Source organism: Talpa occidentalis, unplaced genomic scaffold (genome assembly GCF_014898055.3).
Source record: "Talpa occidentalis isolate TD23 unplaced genomic scaffold, MPIMG_talOcc4v2.1 talOcc4.3, whole genome shotgun sequence".
Taxonomy (NCBI): domain Eukaryota; kingdom Metazoa; phylum Chordata; class Mammalia; order Eulipotyphla; family Talpidae; genus Talpa; species Talpa occidentalis.
The window spans coordinates 49,817,576-49,843,200 of NW_023603184.1; the positions used below are offsets into that span (position 1 = coordinate 49,817,576).

At 38.9% G+C, this 25,625-nt stretch overlaps 1 long non-coding RNA gene across 1 annotated transcript; it reads left to right on the forward strand.

Annotated features, from left to right (window-relative positions):
- Positions 1-274: 274 nt before the first annotated feature.
- LOC129146612 (uncharacterized) lies at positions 275-23,682 on the forward strand. Its single transcript, XR_008553515.1, has 3 exons — positions 275-574; positions 10,555-10,706; positions 23,118-23,682. It is a non-coding gene; the product is annotated as an uncharacterized LOC129146612 (long non-coding RNA).
- The last annotated feature ends 1,943 nt before the right edge of the window (positions 23,683-25,625 follow it).

Consider the following 25,625-nt stretch of genomic DNA (forward strand, 5'->3'; position numbering starts at 1 on the left):
AGTTGGATTAGATTGGTATGTCAAAATTTTATTAAGAGAAGAAAAAGCTTTTAATAACTTATTAAAATTAATGTGTAAAATGGACAAAATCAGGTTTGCTTTTGGTTGAAATGGTTTAATCTAGAATGAGAAGAACTCGAGGTCTGGCCTAATTAAACTTCTCTTCCCACCTCATACATTTGGGCAGCCACTGAGTTCTCCCTCAACAAACTTCAAATTCTTCCTACTAAACTATCTAGAATGTGGACATTATGATGCCAGCCCTTATGGTTCTATGATTCTTCAAGCAAAACTCTCTGCTACTATAAAGGGGTAAAGAAATGTTGTAAGTAGCTCATTATGGATGGAGAGATGCCCTGGCCTACAAAATGACTTTAAATATCAGCTAGAACAACACTTCATCACCTGAATTGTTCTGAACACTGGTCAGCTGACCAACAAATTGGTTAGATTAACCAAGTCAACCTAAGCAGATAAGTACCAAACTTCTTGAAATGGAAGATGTCTTTAAGAAGCTACATAAAATACCTCAGCAATCCTCACAGAGCAGAGAATTCTGCCAGAAACTCAAAAAGTAAGTAGACTTGAATAGGCAACCCTCCAAGTTGTTCTCCATTAAATATACAGCAATACTGCATACTCTCTGAAACTGTTTCCATTAAGAATGACTCAGAAATGAAAAAGCTACTTACAACAAAGCGATTACAGTAATGCCATTTTTCAATGACCCCAAATACGAAAGGTTGTTTAGGGAAGGTGGCTTTAGGATACACAGATCATACAATCACAGACTGTCTGAACCAGAAATAAAGCTAGGTAACAACTGAGTCTACATTACAAGTGACAAATTTGAAGTCCGGAAAGACTATGAGCTTCTAAGATTAGGAATAATTCACATTTCATTCAGCAAATATTGACAGGTGGTAGGGATAGAAAAGCAAATAAACACGATCCACGTCCAAGTAATAGAAGACAGCAAATAAATCAATAAATGCAGTAAGTTTGTTGAAGAACCAGGACTCAAACTTTGTCCAAGTTCTTAAGCCAGTGCCTGTCCAACCACCTGCACTGTTTCTCAAATTAAAACATTTGAAAAATCAATCAGTTTTGGGGAGCCATGTTCAAACTAAACCAAAGATATATTAATGTCAACTAACCTTAAACATTTGGGGGTTCACAAGTACTTATCCATATTTCTCTTGGGAACCTATAAGTAATAGAGCACATTCCACCCTTATGTGAAAAAAATCTTACAAAAATATTTCACTGACATTTACAAGGACTACTTAGAACACTGAGGAAATCATAAATAAAAAAAGTCCTACTAAACAAATATTCAGCATGGCCTTTCTTACAACGTTTGAAGAAATCACCCCCAAAGTCCAAGCAATGAAAAATTCCCTTTGCTATTGGCACTTTTCAACCTACTTAAGCACAAAAAAGAGATTCTAATTAACTGTCCTCATAGATTTACTGTTTTTCTTTAGTATGTAAAATACTAAAGAAATAGAAATGTTTTCTAAGATTTATACCATCATCCGAAAACAAAACAAAACAAAACAAAACCCCTATGGTCACCCTGATAAAATCTCATTCTTCATACTGGTAAGATTCTAACATAGAATTCTTTCTTTTTCTCTTTATTAGTTCCTGCTTATTGTGTCTTTTCTAATCTGCATTGTGATTTTCCAACTATAATGAAATAAACCCAGCATATCTACCTAATAAGAAAGCTTCAGGGGACATCAATATATTACATTTAAAATCTAGCATTAGTAGACATGAGGTTAGCTTATTTTACAGGGAATTCATCACTTATCCATCCAGTTACCCTTTCATTCACCTAGTAAGCATGTATTAAGTGTCTTCTACATGAATACCACAATACCGGTAGTTAAATAAACACTGAAGACAGAATAGTGTTTCTCAAGAGGTAGTGTGTGGACCCGCCTGGATCAGAATCACCTGGAGAACTTGCTAAAAATATAACTTCTTAGATACAGCTAGCATAGATCTTTTGTATTGGTTATACTTCTCTATTGCAAACAACAGAAACCAAGCCTAGGCCACCTTAGACAAAGAAGGAACTGACAGGAAGGATGTCAGGGGTTCACTGAATTAAACAGAGACTGGAACTGCAACAAAACTCACCCTGCAGGAGCAGTGTGGACTGCCTGCTGACAACTGTCACCATCCCTAGTTCTGTTATGTGTCACCGCTTCAGATTTTAAAGTTCTACAAAAAGAGCCTTTAAATGATAGTGCTTAAGGTCCAGGCCAGGGCACTCATCTCAAGACTGTGCACAAAGGGAGGTTCCTCAAAAACGGTAACTAGGATTAAAATGAGAACTGGAATTAAATGTTGGTTAGTGAAAACTGACAGATGGCTGGTTATGTATTAAGTCAGAGTCTCTGAGGATTAGGCTGGGGGGATTCTACATTTTAAAAACAAGCTTCTCAAGATAAACCTAAAGTATTCTAAAGTCTGAGAAATACTGATGTAAAGGATATGATCTATACCCTAGAATAGACTAAAATCAAAGTGGAAAGCAGAGACATCTTACTTATGAAATTGAAGGATAATTCCGCGGTCCTGATTAGCTATTGGCTCCCCAAGACATTGCCTCCCTGTATCCACCTCTTGCCCGCATCAACCATCTATTTAATCCTTGTATAAACAGTTTATATTTGCAGCCAATCATAATAAATATAAATGTTCACTCATATTTTTATGGAAAAATATACAGATGCATAAAATCTAGTTTGGAGAACTACTAATCAAAACGCAAACAATGAAAAAGAAAGAATCACCCCAAGGATAATATTTAAAAAACACATGACAATAATATAGAATATATGTGTAATATAAGTAAAATCCTTTATTTCAAACTCTGTGCATACTCTCTATATTTTCTAATTTCTCTGAAATAATACATACTAATTCAACTCATTGGGAGGATAAATTGATCATTGTTAGTAACCATATTCAGACTTTCACATGGCTGGCAGTTTCAGATTTTCCCAAATCAAGTTCTGACAAAATTTTTAAAATTATACAAGTTTTAATCAATGGCACTTTTCTGAATGTCAAATTAAGAGAAATTGTCCAACATTTGACTACCCTCTTCATGTTTAGTTTATTAATAGGAAGAACATTTAGAAAGGCATTAGCTAAAGCAAAAAGAAAATTTTAATAGGAACAACTAAAGAATAATGTGAAAGGAAATTATAAACAAATACATGGCAGTATAAGTCTAGATTCTAGATAGTGTCTAATAGTTGATTTAATAATCTTAAAGCCTGGTCATCTCAAAATAGCTACAGTGGGTGAGAGCAAAATAAACATCAGCTTTTTTGCATGTCGTATTAATGTGAGATAATCATAGACAAAACAGAAGACTTAGAGGGAGTTCTGAAATAGAGAATCAACCCCGGTATGGTAGCTGTGGCCAGCGCAACCAACAACAGCCTTTTTCTTTTTAATAGAAAAGTATCTAGCAGTCACCAATAATTGCCATGCTTCTAGCTGATCACATAGAACAGTGAAACAGAGCAGTTAGTAAATATGCTCAGGCAATTAAGAAGGCAGTGGACTCCTTAGCAGGAGCTCAGTAAATAGTCCTTATTCAATAGTAAATCATTTGAGGGAGCTGCTACTGCTATGTAGCACCTACCCATCATTTTCCCCTTATTTTCTCTTTCCTCTGGGTCCCTACCTATACAACATAAGGAGAGAATAATCACCATCCACGGTATCATCTCTGACCAAGATGTTAATTGTCTATCTGGATGCCAAATACAAAGGTATCTGAACACATGCAAAACATAACCTAAATTGTGCACTTAACTAGAGGCTCATCTGAAAAAGAGGAATAATGAATAAACAGTAATTTGGGTCTAAGCAAGAAGGGATGTTTATGCTCTTTTTATGCATAATATTTCAAGTTTTTGTCTCTGTGAAGTTTAGAGAGATTTATTAAAAGCACATTAAAATGTAGCTAGTTGATTAACTCACAAGTCAAGTCTTGTGGGTATAGACCATAGTTACTATAATGTAATAGTTAATAATTATTATAATAAACATTTATGCTGTGTTGTACATTACCAAAGTGCTTTGCAAGATTCTTAGTTTTTGGCTTGCTGATACTAAATCAACTAAAGCCAAAAGCAGTGTCATCTTTATTCACTGAACAGAATAAAGTTTCACATTTTTGTGGTACCTAGAGAGAAAAAGAAACAGACTAAAAGTTTAAATATTTGGAGTAAATTAGTTGAAATACAGACCTATATAATTTAAATAAGGGCATAATGAGGCTCCACACTTCTAAAAATCAAATTATTACAATGATGTTATTTTAGGGCCTCCCTGGTGGCGCAGGCGGTTGAGCCCAGAGCTGTAGAGCTGTCTGCAGCCTCTGCAGCACCGGGTCGATCCCAGCCAACAGGCGAGGATCCCACATGGCACGGCAGACCTCTCCTGTCTTGCCCGCTGCTCCCCTCAGCAGTGTGTTTCAGTCAGTCTAACTTCTGTTCCCCGCTCTGTCTCTGGTGAATCTGCTCACCCTCCCACGCATCTGGCCTGTACCCTGGTTCTTATATAAATAAAATAAATCTTTTAAAAAAATTATGTTATTTTATTTTGAAATCTGCTTATAAGTTTAGAACATACAACCACTGAATCTTTGTCAGGCACTCCCATAACTCTTCTAATGATATGAATCACAAGGAATGTTTGTTAAAAATACAGTTCCTTAGCTCCCAATCCTTGGAGTTTTTGGTTCATCAGATCTGGGATGAGGCCAGGAAAATTGTATTTTTAACCAAAACCACAAGAAATTCTTATTCTCAGAGATTTGGGAAACAATATTTTCTGTGACCTAGTATCTAACATGCAGACCCCACAAGAACTTGAAATATATAATCTGTCAGGTGCTGGACTCAAGACTTGCCACATTTCTTTGTATTTTACAACATTCCATAAGACAGACAGTATTAACATCTCCAGGAATCAAACTCTGAAAGGATACCAACACAAAAGTTGAATAACTAGACCAACATCACAAAGACAAGTCTACCTGATTCCAAAGGGTATCAGTTTGTAATTTCTGATTTTCAAATCTTACATCTCAGAAGGAAGCAGAATTCCAGTGACTTCACTCCTACCTTCATGCACTTCAGCATTTCAAGGTATTATTGAACATACACAATAATTTAAAAAGTGAAGTCCACCTTAAACTTTTCCAGTTGAAATATAAAATTGCTTAAAAGAATCATGTAGAAGTTATAGAGTAAGATTAAAGGGAGTAGATGGTCATAAAACAGGTTAATTATAGTTGATTTCTACATTAGTGTTGGGGTAGATGTTATTTGGTTATGAAGTACAGAGCCTATTTTGGTGGAAGTAGAAGGAAGAGTAAATAGGTTACAATTCTTGAGGGCATCTGTTGTGTTGTTTCTCTGAAGTTGGCTATTTAAACTACAAGGAGTGCATTCTTTTCTATGCGGTGCAGTTCTTAATCTTGACTAAAGGAACTAAAACAAAGGCAATGCAGTCTGTTACCACCAACTTTGTTCTGCATTAACAATGCTGACAAAGGAGATTCTCCAAAAACTCTTGATAAGCAAGTCTAGTTATAAGAGTCAGGTTGTCTTGTGCAAATGCAAGAAATCATTGATGTGAGTTGAACTAATTTTTTCAGAGAACGCAAGCTGAGTTGAGCCAGTTTTTGTGCACAAAAAAAAAAAAAAAAAAAAAGCTTTACTGTGAACTTGAAAGGTCCAGCAAACAAAACCTTCAAGCTTTTGATTCAGGAATGGGACAGGTAGTCCACAAAAGCATGGGATATGTAAGCAAGTTGATTGAAATTAATACTCCCTGCAGTTAGTTTGTGGTGTAGGTCTGGATGTAGACAATGATGATTATTTTTCAGTTTTATTATTAGATGTGGCTGTTTCCTTGACTTAGAAAATTTCTACTTCCTTGGTTTATTTCAATCAACATGTCATAATATTTCTACTACGACAGCGTACACAATATATTATATATATTACAACTATACATCAGGGAAGATGGTCATGGAAATAGGTTAATGTATGTTGGGGAGATTGTGGGTGGGATTTATAACTGGTGATATTACAGTTTGGTAGTAAACTTGGCTCAAGGGAACTTCCGAAAAATTAACATATCCATCAACCAGTAAAAGTAGAGTTATATACTGGTCCCAATGTAATGAAGGTGTGTGTGTTGGGGGCGGGGGACAAAGGATGGTGAAGGCCTTCACCTTAAAGCACAATTTGCATATGAGGAAGCATCCTAGAGACCACAAATCGCCCTAGGTCCTAAAGCACTGAAATATGCCATTACTTTGTTAGCCTGAAAGGTGCAGGGCAAGATTTGGTCTCTGGGCTACTTGACCTTTAGCTTGATTCTTTCTGGTCCCAAGATAATATCATTGCAGTCACTATCGCAGTAGCCCAAAGAACACGTTTACTCTGACAGGTTGATTTGACTATCCGTGCTTTGGAAGAAAGGCTGAGCGGCAAGAGAAACCAATCAAAGGGCTATGAGAAGTAGTTCAACAGCTACTTCATATTTCCAAGGACACTATGAGAAAAAACAAGACTTGAAGCCCACAGTGAACTGCTGGTGTGTGAAGAATGATTTCCCTGATTACCCTCAGTGTCTTGTGCGTACCCCCCTTTCTCTTCTATTTTCCCTGCCTAGTTTTCTGTTTCTTTGCATGTGTCTTTCGCTCTCTTCTCTTTTCCTTCAGTCTTTTTCTCCTCTGTCATCACTTGTTCTTTGCTCTTCCCCTTTTGTCTCTTTCTTTGACTTCCTTTTATCTCTTCTCTCCTCTACCACCGCCACCTCACTTCCATTCTTGAAATCAAGCATATAATAAAAATGAAATATAGCATATTTTAGCTATTTATACTTATAGATTATAATTTTATGCTTGTAATTCTTCATTTTTAGAAATAAGTTTTATTAATATACCATCAGTTTACAACACCAAATAAGTTTCAGGCCTGCCACTTCACAGCTTGATATGTATATATACCTCACTTCACCCACCACCAAAGTGTTAGAGCCATTTACAATATCAACTTGACCCTGCCAAAACATCCCTCCTCCCCCGCTTCCCCTTGGATAACCACCATATTTTTCTCACAGTCTAGGAGTTATTTTTGCTGTGTCTTGTTACTTCATTTGCTTTATTTATATTCCAATATAAGTGAAACCATCTGGTAATTGTCTTTTCACTTTCTAACTTATTTCACTCAGCATAATTACCTCAATTTCCATCCAGTTGTTGCCAAAGGCAAGATTTCTTCCTTTTTATAAGTTGAGTATTCCACATCTTCTTTATCCAGTTATCCATTGATGGACATTTAAGTTGAGCTCCATGTCTTGGCTATTGCAATAATGCTATAAATATAAGGGTGCACATATCTTTTCAAGTTATTGTTCTTAAAATTCTCCATTTTAAAGTCATATAATTTTATGTCTTTCTTACAAGAAAATTTGTGCAGAAGCAAGGTGGTGGAGATGGGAGAGACCTGAGAGCTCAGCCCCACACCACTCGCCCAGGAGTGAGTGCATCCTTGAGAAACTGTAGAGCTACAAAAGCAGGATGTGGAAGAGTTTACCACAGGTCCATTCGTCACGGTCACAGAGTCAGTCAAACTAGAACACATCAACTTCTTGGCCAGGGGCCAAGTAGAAGCCCCTGGGCGGTGGGGAGGTCTTCTACAGGCATTGCAACATGGTGCTGTGGAATGTGAAGGAAAGGTGGTGAGGTCCCCAAGAGCAGCAAGGGCAAGAAGAAATTCAAACCAGTCAAAATAATGTTCCTATGCTAGGCCTCCGTCCTCTTAGTGCAGCCGCCTCACTGCTGGCAAGTAAGGACCTCCTCTCTCATCTTCAGAACTCATTGCTGATGAGAATAATAAAGTGCTGTGTTGTTTTTTTTTTAAAGATTTATTTATTTTTATACAAGAGTTGGGGAATAGATAGGCCAGAGGTGTGGGAGGGTGAGAGGATTCACCAGAGACAGAGCGGGGAACAGAAGTCAGACTGACTGAAACACACTACTGAGGGGAGCAGTGGGCAAGACAGGAGAGGTCTGCTTTGCCATGTGGGTTACTCCCTGGCCAGCCGGGGATCTAATTTGTGCTGCAGAGGCTGTGAACAGCTTCACAGCGTTGTGCTCAACCTGCTGCACCACCGGGGAGGCCCTAGGCTGTGTGTTTTTTAAAGAAAGAAAATTTCTTCAACCAAATTATTACTTTTTCTTCTGAGAGGATTTTTATTTATGTAGGCCAATGTATCTTAATTAACAAAACATTTCCTAATAAAGGCGTAATATTTGATAGTCTATGAATTTATTTTTTAATCACAATTTAAAAATACATATTTAACAACATGAATAGACTTGTCTAAGGACTCCTATTTGATGGTGCTTTGTTATATAAATATACTGTCTATGTTAACAAATATAATTATTTGTAGATTATAAATTGCTTTAATGTTTTGTCTATATTAAATTCATATTACTTACACCCATTTTTTTTAAAGCTGGAAACAGATTTTAAGGACCTGTGTGTAAAATAAGAAAGTTAAGAAAGGCCCAGTTCTCAAGGGCAGAAAACTTTATCACAAAAAGTGGTGTGATTATTCTAGATGTTTGCTACCTTGACACCTGGCATACCTGAGATCAGGGGCTAAACCCATTGTTCTTTGAGAGTCTCCCAATTTTGAGAGTTATGAATCTATGAATCACAATCTAAAGGGAAAGAAAAAATAAAGCCTTTTCTCTTTAGTATATATCTAAGAAGCATTTTCCAAATAAGTTACTATTTCTTTATGTCATGCCATAATTTATCTACATGCCAAATGGGGATGCAGGTTCCCTGTTCTGGGTAACTACCTCTTCTACTGACCACAGCTATCCAAACACGTTTAGAATATAAGAACTTGTAATATATAGGTGTCCAAGGAATGCCCACCACCCCTCCATCTTCCCTCCTCGCCCCCCTCACCAGCCCTTGAATCAACTCCTGGGAAAAATTGCAAATTAATTCCAGAGGTACTTAGAACTGGCATGAGTGTATGATCCCTTTTCTTGCGGATCTCTAACCCGGTCAACCAGTTTCTTGTGCTTTGTGAGATGGGAGAGTGGAAGCATCATGTAATAGTCAAGCAAGTTGGTCTTTCATCTCCACATGACTATCTCATAGGTCTATCACACTGAACATATCCAAATAAAAACCAAATCTCCAACACATTTTCTACTTCCAATCTCTCTGTCTCAATAAGTGTCACTACCATATGCCCAGGAATTTAAGCTGAAACCCACTGATTTTAATTCTTGTTTTACCTCACTCCTCAAATCCTATTCAGCAAGTTCTGGGAATTTTGAAAAAAGTCTTCTAAAATAAATCTTGAATTTCACCATCTTTGCTATTGTCATCACATTCCAAGCCACCATCACTAGTCATCTGGATTATTACAAAAGCTACCTAACTGTTTCAGTGTTGCTCCTCTGTACTCCATCTTCTATCCAGAAGATAGAATCAGCTTTTGAACATAGAAATCAGTACATATCTCTTCTTGAGTAATCCAAACCTGGATATGGCCTCTATTTTTGTAACTGGAATAGAGTCAGTAGTCTTACCATACCTGGTAAGATCCCACAAGATTTGACCTCTTGCCTGCCTCTACAACCTTATCACCTCCCTCCCACCCCTTTGTTCAATACACCTATTCATGAAGCTTCTGTGGATTTAGTGCCTTTGAATGGACGTTTCCTCTGCCTGGTATATTTTTCCCCAGGCCTTCTTAGAGCTATCTACTCAGAGTTTAGGGCTCATTTTGATTATCTGCTCCTCAGAGAAGCCTTCCCCCCACTCGACCTATTCATTAGACTTTGGGGGGTGGTATTTGATTTTTAAAATTACATGCATCAATTATTTTCATGTTTTAATTAAGGTAAAAATAAATACATAATTAAGGTAAAAATATAAATAAAATAACCTCTCTAGTCACTATTATTTCACTTTTTCCTTCATTGCAAGCATCATTTTTAAAAATTAATTTTCTTTGTATTTTTATTTGTTTATTGTGTTATTTGTTTCAATGACCCCCCCTCTCCACCACATCAGAGTATCCTAACAGCTACAAGGTCTTCTGTACTTTGCAAACTCTTTTAAAATATTCGTTAAATAGTAGATGTCAGCCAATGAGAAGAACGATGTTTCCTTTTGACTGAAAATGGTCACATGCTTTCATTTGAAAAGAGTGTTTTAATGAAATATTTTGTTCAAGTTTAGTTCTATTTGTATATTGAAGTACTACTGCCCATACTCATGCTCATGGAATGGCTCCTGGATAGAAATGAGAAATTGTCAACACATGTATAAAGCTTATATCGAAGATGGCAAATAGGCCCTCCGTCCACTTGGCAAGGCAATGAAAAGGATCAATGGAAAAACTGAAAAGCAAACGTAATGCTGATTTGGACCTGACAGCTAACATCTGAGTTCTGCTTTCCAGACACTGGTGAATTGCATGGAATTGCTGATGCTAGACATGAAACAAGATTCCGAGACTGCCCTGGGCTTGTTTACAGCACAGAGAAAATGGAAGAAGAGAGGAGAAGAGTTGCCTGGAGATTCCAAATAGGATACAAGGCAATGAGGAAGTTGGTAAGGCAAATAATTGTGAATTAGGGCTTTGAAAAATAAGAGTCTTCACTAATTGAGTGTGTCTATAATCCCTATAGAAATGATAGATATAGGCATTGTGTCCCTATTTTACAAAGGAGTAAACAAGCTCAGGCGATAAAATGACTGGCGAAAGCCACACAGCTGTGTAAAAAGTGGAGCAACGACTTAAACTAGATTTTTCCAATTCCAGAGCTGATACACTTTCCATACATTACACTGTCTTCCTTGTGAGGATGCGCTCCATTTATTCCTGCAATTCCCGATCCCAGGTTAAGTGCCCTGGAGTAGCACCCCATGGCATTATGCCCAGTTAGACAAAATGATTCTTCTGCCCATGAAGGGGTCACCTAAAAGAAATGTCCAAAACTGAGCTGGCTGCAAGTTTGCCAACTCTGCAGGTTCCATACCTCATGCTCACGCCTCCTCCTCCTCAATTGCTTTCTCAGCATCACCTGAAGCTCACCACTGCGTCCACTGGGGAAACACCTCCCAGGTGCCAATAATAAAGTTACTCTGGTTGTGGTGAGAGGGCAAAGGGCAGATAAGCAAAATCACTGCTAAGAACCGCCCCCCCCCCAGCAGGCCTAGGCAATGTGAGCTGAGGCGCTCAAGTGTGCAGCCCACACCAAGAGAAAGAAGTGGGTAAGACACAAAACTGAAGAGGAGGGTAGGATGAGTAAGAGAAAAATCTCCCTGACAGAGATGAATTAGTTATGGGACCAACTCCCTGAGGTAAGAGTGGTGACTCCATCGCTATCTCTCGAGCAAAAAACAGGTAACAGAGGACAAAGGGGGACATCAAGGACTCATAGGTGCTTTTGACCTCTGAGTTTTATGAAGATGAATGAAGCACATTTGAATGGAGGAAGAAGTTAAAAAATGATAAAAAAATGAAAAGATAGAGCTGATTCAAGCACTGCAGAGGAGAGGAGTGGGCTCTTTGGACCCCTATCTTGAGTGACAAAAAGAAATTTTTCCAACTGGAAGATGCAAATCCATGCAGTTAAGAGGTTTTTTTTTTTTTAATACTTTTTTTAAATTGAAGGACCACTGATTTACGTCATTGTTAGAATTCTGGAAGTATAGGGTCTTCCCCTTCACGTTAGTCTCTGTCACACAACCCCCACCGAGGTACCCACAGTCCTCCACCACAGATCCAGAGTCTAGTCTCTGCCAGTTGCTAATTATATGAACCTGAGAAAATTAGTCTTTCTAAGCTACAAAATAGGAACTATACCCTATTATACACTTGTTCTCGTTAAAAAAAAAAAGATGACACCATTACAAAATGTTCTTGTGAAATTTAAATGAGCTACTCATGGAAAGATACTACCTAGCGTAGTAAACACTAGATGAATGACATTATTATTGGGCCATGGATTTGTGTGGAGGGGGAAGTACGACTGGGTCATTATGAGGTCAAATGGTGGGGATATGTCTTTCTTTTAAACTCAACAAGGCGGCCTTCTTGGCTTAAATATTTGCTTTCCTGAGATCTCACAACTTCTCTACTTACTTGACCTTTGTCTCTCAAGAAAGATGAAGACCAAATATGATAGATACTCTACCTCTTGACACACTTGTTAACAAGCAACTTGTCCTGTGCTGATACGCCAATCATTTTGAGGAGAAAGCCATCTCCCTGCAGAAGGGTATTGTGCACCAAAGATAGTACTATGTCACTGTACATTTATCCAATGACTTTGAGTTTACAAAGTACTTTTATCCAGGAAAGGTTACTAGCTTCATTTTTCAGATGAGAAAATAGAGACAGAGAGAAGTGAAGGAACTTGATGAAGGTGACATAGATGGTGGGTAGGGCAGGGATCCACACATGCCTCTTCTGACTCTAAGTCTGGGGCTCTTTTATACCACCAAGTTGTGTAAGGGTTTTGAGCAAATAGCAGATTAGAAAGGCAGTTGCTTGAATGGGAAGGAGCTTTCAAATTTCCTAATACTATAGTTTTTAGACTTTTTCCGGGAAATCCAGCAGGCAGTAAGGAAGAGTCAAGTAGGAGGTGGGATTGTATGCAGCCCAACTTTATCAATTAAATCATTAAAATATACCTAAAACATGTTTAAAACATTAAGACTTGCCTTCAAAAAAGAGAAAACTCCTGAGCTACTGATCTACTTGAACTGTTTCATATCTCCAAGGATATTGAGGCCCAGTCTGTCTAAGTAACTTGTACAACTCTCAGACTACTTATGTGTAGAGGCATTTTTGTGAAAAGGGTATGAGCATTGCAGACTACTGAACAGAGACCATTTTCCCTGCCCCTACATACATGCAGCACCTTCGTATACCATGAACCAGACTTCCTGACCTGGGGAGCTAACGAGATCTAGTGACAAAGTTAAGCAGCCCCGATATAACATGGAAGGCAGGCACACCTACCTCTCTTGCTTCTGCAGCCTGATTTGCCCTCTGGTACTGCTGGGAAGGAGACTTGGAGGAGAGACATGCAGAGACATGTGGAGTCAGGGATAAAGTTTGGACCAGCACTTTGTCTTCAACAGCTGCATATTTGATAAGAATGTCATAAATAACTGTCATTATCCGAATATTTTTCTTTCCTCAAGCAAGCCACTTACTCGTGACAACCAAATCATTGAGGAGAAATTAGTCCTGAAGTTAGACTCTTCTGATGGCTCTCGATGTGACAGTGGACCACCCAGCGATCTCTGCATCCCCAGCACTTCCCTAGATAAAATGGTCTGATAATTCCTATTGAGGCGCTCAGTTGGACTGTTGTGATGACTGTAACACAAACAAAACAAAACAAAAAAAAAACATAGGGAGGTTCACAGGGGTTTTCTAGGGAAAGAGACTCAGCAAGTTTTATATCTTATTATTTACAAATGCCTGCCAAATGTGTCATTGCTTAAGCTGATCGCTGCAATTTCCACCCTGTGTATTTGTTCCTCATTTTAGAGGGCAATGCATTTTACTTTTGCAACCACATCAAGTACAACTGGTTTATGAAATAGTCTCAACAATTTCTTATCTCATTGACTTTCTGATAAGACTTTGTGATTTCTTACTACTTGCAAAGGAAAAGTGAATCTTTTAAGGTTAAAATCCTTTCCTTCTGTAAGTTGAAGAGGCAGCTCTCACTACTGAGGTCCAACAAGCCTGGAGAACTCAGAGCCAGCTGAGATTAAATGGCCTGTGTCCAGATTACAGAGTCTGGAACCCTTCCACCTAACTGGCAGTTTCTCTTGCATCAACAAGGAATTCTAAGAAAATACTAACATAGAATTTCAGACTGCTTCTTAAAGGCAGTCTAATTTATTTGTGACCTTGGCCAAGTTCTTAATTCCTGAACTTACTTTCTCACTTGTAAAGAATAGATGTCATCTTCCCTTTCTACCTCATTGGGCCATTAGGATCAAAGACAGAACACGAGGTGGCATGTTTCTAAAACTGAGAAGTGTATACTAACTAAAAGAATTGTTATTTTTAAGAAGATGGGAAATACTACACTTATTTATATTGTGCATTTCAACTTAGTCCTCTCAATTTGGTGGAAATACCCACTTGGAAAAATCAACTACTCAGGTAAGATATTTTAATTTGTGCTGAACTCTATGAAGAAAGCAAATTGAGCACTACTGGAAAAGGCAGAGTTAGAACTAGGGAATTAGCTCCTTAATTATCATTACACAGAAAAAGAAATGTTTGTATATTTTTAATTAAGAACACTTCAAATTAATATAAGAAATTAAACAGACCTGTGCCAAATTTCTGTTCTGGATGTCCCAAATTTTTAACTACCTCTCTTGGAAAACAGCACTTCTATGCTTATCCATGTTGACTGATACTTTTAAAAATCTGGACCTCATTTCTATTATACACACAAGCCAGCCACAGAAGCCAACCTATATTTTAAGAGTGCAGTGTTTACTAATGGATGTCTGGCTAGAAACAGTGTTGGCAGAATTCTGGCAGAGGCATCTACTCTCACTAATGATGTGGAACAGAGCTGCATAATCATGTCCACTTGTATTAAGTCTACCCAAGTGTGTCATGTTTTGCAATGGAACCAGAAACAAGCACCATCACCACCCCCAAAGTCCTAGAATCTTCCTGGAAGGGGCATTACATCAGAACTGGTTCAGACCAGTTCACTTATTTCATTTAGGAGCTTCTTTACAAAGTAACTTCACAGAGTACGGTGAATACAGTCTGTTTGGCAGAGTAGTTAGAGACATAAAGACAATAAATATATCCTAAATATCAACCATCTCAAGCCAGGAAAAATCTATCAAACATTTTTTTGGAAACTACATTAAGTAGTGCTCTCACACATATACTGACAGATCCTTAAGACAGGACACTCAATCCACTACCACTTTCTGAGCCGCACACAGGAAAGCTATTGCCAGTCATGCATTATAATCCCTCCACCAACCCCCACCCCTAGTTGTACCTGGGGACTAAGAGCAGCCACAGTTAGTCATCAACAAGGAAAAAAGACAATGGAGTTCATTTGTGTGGACCTTGCTACTATATCGCTTTTCTGGGGAAGAGTAATTTCTGGCCATTAAAAAACATTGATTCCAAACTTAGATATGTGGGAAATCATTTGGTACTTAATAGAATTCAAGTCATGCACAAAGCCCTGAAAAATTAAAATGAACAAGGAGCTAGGCAAGGAAAATAAACAGTAAGTCTTTAAAATGGAAATCTTGAGACTAAAGGAATGGCTGTTATCATATTAGTATTGCTGAGTATTAAAGATGTCATGATACTGATATAAAATGTCTTTCCCCTCTACCTAGGTCCTAGATGCCAAAGAACCTCCATTCCATTTTCTGAAATTAGATGCTGTTTAAAAATTTTTAGAAATAAACCATGAAATGTTTACTTCACACTAAAAACACATTACTTTTGCAGATTAAGTATTAAACAACATCATTATCCATATTGATAATTTAATCGCAATGTTTGTAAAAAATCCACCTTAGAAATATCCAGTATTATCGGACACCAAATCTGATGATTGCAAATGGATTGGAACTTTACTCTGGGTTAAGAAAAGGTCCTGCATCCCTCTCTTGTCTCTTCTCTTGTCCTTCTTCCTTTCTTTTTTACTCACTCTTCTTTTTCACATTCTTATGTCTTTATGGTGCTCCTGATTGTTTCCGTGCAAGGGGTCCTTGGGAGACAATGTTGGTGTAGCAGTATTCAGACAGAGATGTGTGTGCAAGGTGTGATGTTATAGTCATTGCAACTGCCATGCATATTCTATCAAGATGTGTCTCAATTATTGATGCAGATGTAATCATTTTCCCTTTAATTTTTAACAGCAGTGAAGTTAATATATATCCTTTATTTTTCACCATTGTCAATGTTAATACAGACCTTTTAATTTTTAACATTTAAAAAGTTAATGTAAAACCCATTAATGCTTTTCACCTGATCGACACAGGGATGAACATTAAGAACTAATTGTGTCAGTGCTTTTTCCAACAAGTACCCTGCAGGGATATGGCCAATCATCACGATGCTATCTGTCCTCACTCATAGTCCTTTTTGGAACACAAAGTACTATCATCCTCGATACCTCATTTGCCCTCTCCTAGGAAAGACTGCTCTAGGCTTCTTTCCCACTGCTTCTGCCATCTCCCGACCTGTCTCCACGCAGCTGTTCCCCTACCCAGGGAACTTCATTCTATAGATCTGCAGCAGCTCCTTTGTCCATTATTTTTTTTTTAAAGATTTATTTGTTTATACAAGAACCGGGGTACAGGCCAGAGGCTTGGGAGGGTGAGAGGATCCACCAGAGACAGAGCGGGGAACAGAACAGGCAGACTGACTGAAATACACTGCTGAGGGGAGCAGTGGGCAAGACAGAAAAGGTCTGCTGAGCCATGTGGGTAGCTCCCTCGCCAGGGATCGAACTCATGCTGCAGGGGCTGCGAACAGCTTCACAGCGCTGCGCTCAACCGCCTGCGCCACCAGGGGAGGCCCTCCTTTGTCCATTCTTGCAGGTAGAGCTAACCTAGGTAACTACGTGAAATTGACTATACTAAGTATATTAGTTTCCTGGAACTTTCATAACAAAGTACCACAAATTGAGAGGCTGAAACACAGAAATTTATTTCTCAAAGTTTTGGAAACAAGAAACTAGGGTAGTTACTTCTAGGATATGTGAGGATCTGTTCCAGACCTTTCTCTTTGATTTGTAAATGGCTGTAGTCTTCCCATGTGTCTTAAAGTTGTCTTCTCTTTATGCATGTCTCTGTGTCCAAATGGCCCCTCTTTTATGAACACCAATCTTTGGATTATGGCCCATTCTAGTGATCTCATTTAATTGATTACCTCTGTAAAGCCCTTACATCCAAATATGATGACATTTTCAAGTACTAGATGTTAGGACTCCAACATGTCTCTTTTAGAGGAGCACAAATCAAGCCATGACACAAATGCTTAAAGATAATGTTTGGGAAATGTAGTATTGAAAAGAAAAATTTAAACTAAATCTCACATTATTGTCATTGTCATGGAGTCTGCTGACCATGCCTGATACAGGGGCTGATTCTCTTCCTCCTTCTGTCTAACCTGCTTCTGGAGCCAGCTCAACACCGGATGGAAATCCGATTATGCAAACCTCTTGCTTCCTGTGGCTAATTTTTGTGTCAAATTTATGGGACCACAAGGTAGTAAAATATTTGTCAAATATTCTTTGTGTTTCCAGGAGGATGTTTCGGGATGAGATTAATGTTCAGATCAGTAGATTAAGCAAAGTAGATTGAGCTTTATAATGTGGCTCAGTTTCATCCAATCAGTTGAAGGCCTGAATAGAATTCAAAGTTAACACTCCCTTGAGTAAGAGAGAATTCTCCTGCCTAATAACCCTCAAACTGGGACAACAATTCATCTCTGTGCTGCAGCACCTCTGGAGAACCCTGACTAATGCTCTCCATAAGACAAAGCTCTGCTTAAAAAAAGCATTCATAATTAATAATTATTTTTAAAAAGAGCAGACTCTACTAGGCACATCACTCAATGTGGGTATAACCTCCCACCAAGAGTGTTGCTTTGAATTTGGCCAGTTGGATTAGAGGAGGTTGGTTATGGGACTGTCCTCGGATTGTAGGAAATCAAGACAGCAAAGTATGTCATTTATAAAGCCAGAATTTCAAGATAAAAATAGTCACTGTTAGTTTTTTTTTAAATTTATTTATTTATGCATCCAAGAACGGGGGTGTAGGCCAGAGGTGCAGGGGGTGAGACAGAGTGGGGAGCAGAACATATATCTACTGAAATACACTGCTGTGGGGAGCAGCAGCAAGACACGAGAGGTCTGTTGTGTCAAATGTGTGTTAGCTCCCTGACAGAGGATCAAAATCATGCTGCACTGGCTGGTGACAGCTTGATAGCACTAGAGACTTTAACCCCTGTGCCACCGGGGAGGCACTTCACTGTTAGTTTAAAAAAAAAATCACAAACAACCTAGTTATCCCTTCAGTATTGCAATCTATCTGCTACAGAGTCAGCCTTTTACTAAATACAATATCCAACTCTCTGAAGTCTTTGCCTACAGGTTATTCCCCTGGGTTTCGGACATCTTTATGACTAAAAATAGTTCTCCATTGGTCCCTCCAAGATGAAGCAAAAGCTTGTACCCCAAGCAAAAAGTAATCACCATTCTTGGTGCAATCAAAATTGAGAAAGCTGAAGACCAAACTCAGATCACTCTTATGAGCACAAAACCTACATATTCTTTGCATACATTTTAAGTCATTGAGAACTTTCTCAAGCACTCACCTCATTTCATCTTTAGGCAATTCCTTTATTAACTGTCTTTTATAGCTTAATATTGTATATGTGTGACTTTGTAAAGAATTCACTTTGTTAAATTAGGATTCAGCACTAAACCTTCCAAGGTTTCAACAGATCAGATCTGAATCAAATCAGTCTCTAGTTTTGAAGGGGTTAAACCACTCCCTCTGACTCTGTGGCTTGAGTTTCATCTTTACCTTGGATTTCTGTTTTTCAGATTCATTATATCCACATCACCTGTTCATGCCTCACCCGAGGCTTTATGGTTCCCTTTAAAAATATCAGTGTGGACAAAAATGTTTTCCCTTGACATAACTGAGACAGGCTGGTATTTTCAAGAACAGCTTTACTAAACATGAGGGAAAACAGAAAAGAAATAATTACAGAAAACATACACAGTATAAAAATAGAAAAGTTTCCAACTGAAGGTTTCTGTTCTAAAAATTTCTTCAGAAGTAGGAGAGCTTTGCTGGGCCTCAACAGCCTTTACCCTCGTCAGCATATCCCTCAATTTTGCTACATCCTGTCTGGACACCTTCTCTCCCACCTCCAGCACCTCATCTATCTCTGAGTCCTGTAATCTTGAGTTGCTATTTTGATCCTCTTAACCCACATTTCAATGAAAAAATAACCAATAACTTACTTTTAAAACTATCATTCTCCTAATAAAAATATCCTGAACTCTCAAAGACCTGCAAAATGCCTATTTGCAAGGTATTTTCAAGTTTTTCAAGTGAATGTTTAAGCTCTTCTGGGTCTTAAACTTTAGCTCTTCCCAAAACTAATGTTAAATGAGAATAAACCAAAAATATATTCTAGAAAGTGATTCCTGGGATAATGAATATTATTTACAATGGCAGATAAGTCTCTGTGGTTAAATCAGTTTAAGAAATGTTAGGTTAAATTAAGTTTCACAATTTTCTTCACTACGTAATTTCTCACATCAGTCAAAAAATATTTTTGAGCCCCTGTTATGTACCAGGTGCTGCTCTGATACTGAGAAGTCCCTTGTAAAGAGTAGACAGGATGGTCAAGATCCCTGCACTGCTCTTACAGAATTCACTTTCTAGGTGGGGAATCACCCAATAAGTAAACAAGCAAGCAAGATATAAAATAATGGTAAAGACCTTAAGGGGTGACATGTTAGGGAGGAACAGAACATGGGGAAATCTATCAGAGTAAACAGGGAGTTCAAAGACCTAGCAGGAGAAAACTTGGCAAATTGCAGGAAGAGGAAAGAACTGGAGCCGAGTAACTTAGCAGGGAAAAGCATCTGAGGAGGTCTAGGCTTAGAGGGCATGGGAAAGAGTAAGATTTTTTGCTGGTGCAAAGGAAAGTGATTTGAAAATTTTTAAGTGTTGGCATGATTTTAATCTACAATTTGAAAAGTAATATCTTTGGCTGTAGAGAATGGAGTGAGAGGTTAAGATTACATGTGGAAAACCAGGTAGCATGCTCTTACTAGTTCAGCTATAGACAGGTCAAGGCACCAGCTAGCTCTTGGCCTCTTCTCTTAAGGGTACTAATTCATTCATCATGACTCCACCTTCATGGCCTAGTTACCTTGCACAGAGCCCACCTCCTCCTGCCAACACATTGGGGGTTAGGATTTCAACTTAGGAAGTTTACAGTGACACAAACATTCAGTCCATAGCAAGTGTATCCACTTAGACTGTGGTATGTAGATATGGAGAAATTTTTAATAATTATTTTAGTGCATTAGCTGTAAAAAGTGAGAGACCTTAGAGATAGCATGAAAGACTAAACAGCCTCTGGACCTGCCTGTGGAGTGGGGACAGGGAAGGGGACGGGGCTTCAGCATATACTTGGGGTTTTTTGTTTGTGTTTTTCACATAAACAATAGCTGAGTTCCTTAATTATTTTTACATTGTTGTAGTTCCCACAGTTCCCTGCCACCACATCACCTGTAGCCATGACCGTGCTCCCCTGTGTTGTTCCGTCCCCTGTGTTGACTCCCTCCTTCCCCCTGCCAGGCTGTATGCCTCTGGTCTGTGGTTCACTTGCTGGTTTTGACTTTTTTCTTGACCTTTTGTTTCGTTTCTTTATGCAAGTCCAATGAAAATCTCAATGGCATTCTTCAAAGAAATGCAACTAATATTGAAATAAACGTGGAACCACAGCATGTATTTGAGTAGAGACAACAGGGTTTCCTGATGGGCTAATGTGGAAAATAAGGAACAGAAAGAAGACAGTGGTGACCTCTCACAGGTCTCACAGACCTCACAGACCTCACAGATCTCACGGGTCTCACAGATCTCACGGGTCTCACAGATCTCATGGGTCTCACAGGTCTCACAGATCTCACAGATCTCATGGGTCTCACAGATCTTACGGGTCTCACAGATTTTAATGCTAGGGTTCCAAGGGAAACATTTTGGGAAATACTGTTTATACCCCCGAAGTGCTCCATCATGGCATGATATATTTGCATCTCAGGTCACATAAGCAAGCCTCCCCCCTCTAAGCAGAGAGGTGTTTCAGTAAAAGCCATTGGTTGCTAAACAATATACTGCCCTGATGAATCAAATCAAATCTGTCTGCAGGAAGTCACATGTGCCAAGTGCAGTAAGAAGGAAAGAAGGGCTACTCTACCACCCTCACTGAGCCAAACCTCACATGCTGGCAGTTTTAGCATTTTTGCATTAATAATAGCTATTTTGGCAGAGGAGTGAGATTAAAAGTCTGAAGGGAAGCCCAGACTGTGAAGTATGTAACTCTTTTTTAGGAAACTAGCATTTGGGTGTTTCTACCTATATCTAATATATCAAAGTATTATTTGATGCTTTGGAAAAAGTTAATGTAAATAAAGGTATTTTTTTCTCTATTTTCTAGTTAGTTTGCATTTGTTTTGTTATAGGGAACAGAAGTTCACTCAGAGAGGACAGGCTTCTCTCTAGGATACATTTTTCACTCTCTCTCTTTCTACTCCCCCACCCCTGCCTCTCTGTCTCTGCCACTCTCTCAGCCATGTGAGGATAAAAGAGAAAAGAGCCATTCACAAACTAGAAAGAGGGCTCTCGCTAGACACCAGATCTGCTGGGGTCTTGATCTTATACTTCTTAGCCTCCAAAACAGTAAGAAGTAAATGTTAATGAAACTACATGGTTCATAACATTCTGCTATAACAGCCCAACCTGATTAAGACACACAGTTACATCTTAGAGGCTTCCTTTTTTTAATGAGGAGACAACAGCAACAGATGTTGGCAAGGACGTGGTGAAAAGGAACTCTCCTGCATTGCTGGTGGGAGTGCAAAGTGATCCAACCATTATGGAAGGCTATCTGGAGGCTCCTCAGTCTACTAAAAATGGAGCTACCATATGACCCGGCAATTCTACTCCTAGGGATCTACCCAAAGGACACAAAAACATTGATTCAAAAGAGCACCTGTACCCCTATGTTTATTGCAGCACTAGTTACAATAGGTAAAACCTGGAAACAACCCAAATGCCCAAAAATAGATGACTGGATCAAGAAGATGTGGCACATATACACAATGGAATACTATTCAGCAATCAAAAAAGATAAACTCATGCCATTCGCAGCAAAGTGGATGGAGCTAGAAGGAATTATGCTCAGTGAAATAAGCAAGGAGGAAAAAGAAAAATATCGGATGTTTTCACTTATAGCAGGAATATAGGGGGACCAAATAAGACATCAGTGTAAAAAAATAATAACAGTACAAATCACAACAAAGCAAAAACGAACAACTATAAACCAGAGACATCCTGCAGGGGAGGAGGAGGGAGAGGGATTGGAGGGAGGGAGGGAGGAGCACAGGGGACTGAGGTGATGGTGCAAGGGTGCCTTGGGGAAGGAAACTCTATGGGGACTGCACCTGAGTGGGTGGGGGGAAGCAAATATTGTTTAAAAATTAACAATGATGTAAAAAATGAAAAATTAATATATATTAAAAAAATGAGGAGACAAGTCCAGAGAGGAGAAACATGACCCAGTGGTAGGAGCTCCAGGTTTGATAAACCTGAATTCTGCTCTCACGTGACTATAGGCAGGTGACTTTATTTGGGCCATCAGTTCTCTTCTGGAAAGGGAGAATACTGGGTAGAGATAAATGATTTTCAAGAGGCATTTCTTTCAGCATTTATAATCCACTTTTATGGCCTGTGGTCAAGTGAAACCACGTCTATCACCAGGTCTGGTGCTTCATTTTGCTTCATTACACCACACCATACTTCCACTAAAACATTTTTTTTATTTTTTCATTTCAACCCATTTATCTCATCTATTAAAATTGCTATGGAAATACTGCAAGAAGGCAATATAGTGCAGTGACAAACATATAAAGTTTAAAACCAAGAAGAGCTTGGTTTGGATCTGGATGTACTCAGCTCTGTGAGCTTGGAGCAGTTACTTAATCTCCTTTCCAGTCTCAGTTTCATCATCTTTAAAACAGGGTATATATCCCCACCTGGTGGGGTTGCTTATCAGATTAAGATTGTGTCAATAAAACATCATGACTATAGAAGGTACAAAAATTCTACCTTCATCCATTTCAGCTTTTATAACAGAATATTTATAACCAGGTGACTAAAATAACAGAAATTTATTTCTCACAGATCTGGAGGCTGAGAAGTCCAAGATCAAGGGACCAGCAGTCCTGTGTTTGGTGAGGAATCACTTCCTTGTTTACAGATGGCAGAAAAGGGACTTCCTAGCTCTTCACCTGGTCTTAGAAGAACTAATCCCATTTGTGAAGACTCCACCTTCATTATTTGATTACAGCTCAAAGACCTCACCTCCTAATATAGATTGACGGTTAAGATTTCAACATATGCATTTGTGGAAAACACAAACATTCAGTCTGTAACACATTCTATTTCACATTTCACATCTCCCTCTCCCTTTATTATCTGGGAAGATAAACTATTACAGCAAAGAGCTCATGAATTGAATCAGGTTGAGAATGAGACTTGTGGTGGCTTATTTTTACAGAAAATTTTAGTTCAATTCCTCTTTTGAAGACCTTTTCAAAATATTAGTCATATTCCTCTTTTGGAAGTACACACTCTGACTATAATTGAATCTTTCTTGATGATTGAAGACCTTGCCATGCCTTAGGCTTATTATTCAGAACATGAATTCAAATTCATTCAATTGCATAGATAAATATGCAGAAGGTACAAAACGCAGTTGGGACATGCTGAATTCAGGAAATCTAGAAGTTTGTGGTTTTGAGTTGAAATCCTTGTTAACAATTTCTGTGTGGTTCAGACTTCTAAATAGTGCAAACATTACCTGACTAGATGAGGCTTTTAGATCTTGTATTCTAATTAAATATGTGATCAACATATTTTTGTAAAGCCTACTTTGTCAAAGGATCGGAGCAGCTATCATTTTGAACATAGGAAATACAAAGGCTAGTTTGAATCCTTAAGAAACACATACTGTCAATGGGGAGGCACAACACAAACTCATAAAAAGTAACTATAACAAGCCTCAAATCAGTTCTTGAAATAATACTCAAGCCTTTGCAGGATTTGGGCCAGCAGTGCTTTTGGTTAGAAGAATATTTGATAGGGAAAGTTCTTTTAGATAGAGTGAATAGTTGGAAGAAATGCATGGGGATGGGAAAGTCTGGGGTATATCCAAAGGACCATAAGCTATTCATTTCAGAGATAATTAAGGCTAAAGCAGACATTTAGTTGAGACATTCCTAGCTTTTATTATACAAACTGAATGTGCAGATGTCATGAAAAGTGGTTCTTGGGCCCCTAGAGTTACAGGAAATGATGTGTATTATACATTCTTTTGTAAATTTGTCTCTGTGGGCCAATAATATGTAGGTCACAAGTGAATTCATAGGGCTTCCAGTTTGCATCTTGTTAAAGGCCTAGGCCCAACTTAGAGACCAGAGAGGTCTAGAATACCCAACAACCCTACCATGATCCATTCCTGGTAGAAAACAACCTTTAGTCGTGAGATAGGCCCTGGGTTTGGATCCCCACTGACCCTCCTTTAATTCAAGCCAGGAGTGTGGAGGAGGGTGAGAAACAGGTTTCTCTAATCTCCCCACTTGCCTCACCTGTCCTTCATTTGCTAGCCCAGCTCTTGCCCATTCCCATCCTACACTTGCTCCTTAAAAACAAGGTCATGTTCCTCAGAGAGGAAATGGATTTACACATTTCTCTATGAAAGCAGAAAATGAGGGAAGGAAAAATCTGTGCAGGATCCTAGCATTATGGGACGACTTAAGTCTGCTTTGAAGAAAGCACTCCCCAAAAGAGCTTTTAAAAAAAATGATATAACTGTATATTCCACGTGGAAATATCTGGGCAGTGAGTCCCTTATTAAAAATTGCTGAATGGAAAATCTCTGCAACAGTTTCAAGCCCTGATTGATTCTGATAAGGAGAAAAAGGTTGATGAGATTCTCAAACTCAGCATTCCACTTGTAAAGCAAATCTAGACTAAGATGCATTTCAAAGAATGTTTGGCAATTTTTCTTTTCAAGAAGGCAAACAGTTTATCCTGGAGATGGGATGAGGAAGGCACTTAGATTACTCCCGAAGACCTTCTAGTCTCCTCTTTTTTGGGTTTTTGTCCATGTCTGGCCTCTGCGTCCCCTCCCTTCACCTCCAGTAGCATGCACAACTGCCCACAATACAGTGCAAACCTCCTTTCCCAGCATGGAAAAGGGCCAGGGTGGTAAAATTGAAAGGGGCCCTAGAGGCATTGAATTCACCCTACTGGCTTTTGAGATAAAGAAAATAAGGCCCAGAAAGATAAAGCAGCCTGGCTGAATGTTGTAGGGATGGTGTAGCGGCATGACAGCCACCGAGCAGGGTTTCTATGATCCAGCAGCCCGGGTAAAGGAGGAGAGAGTCTTGGAGCCCTGGGTGGGTTTTCGGGCTTTTATTGGGATTCACCAGGCACACGGCAGGCAGGGGTGCCTGGGGGCTGGGAGGCCTGCCTGCAAGTCTTCACTTTTTCTGGCCTTCTCTGGTGGCCTCTGCTGCTCTGCTCTCGGTTCTGCTTCCGCTTTTCTGCTTCTGCTGGCGTCCCTGTGACGCCACCCTTAAAAGCCCAGTCTCAGCCCAGGTGAATCCCATCTACCTATGCCCACAC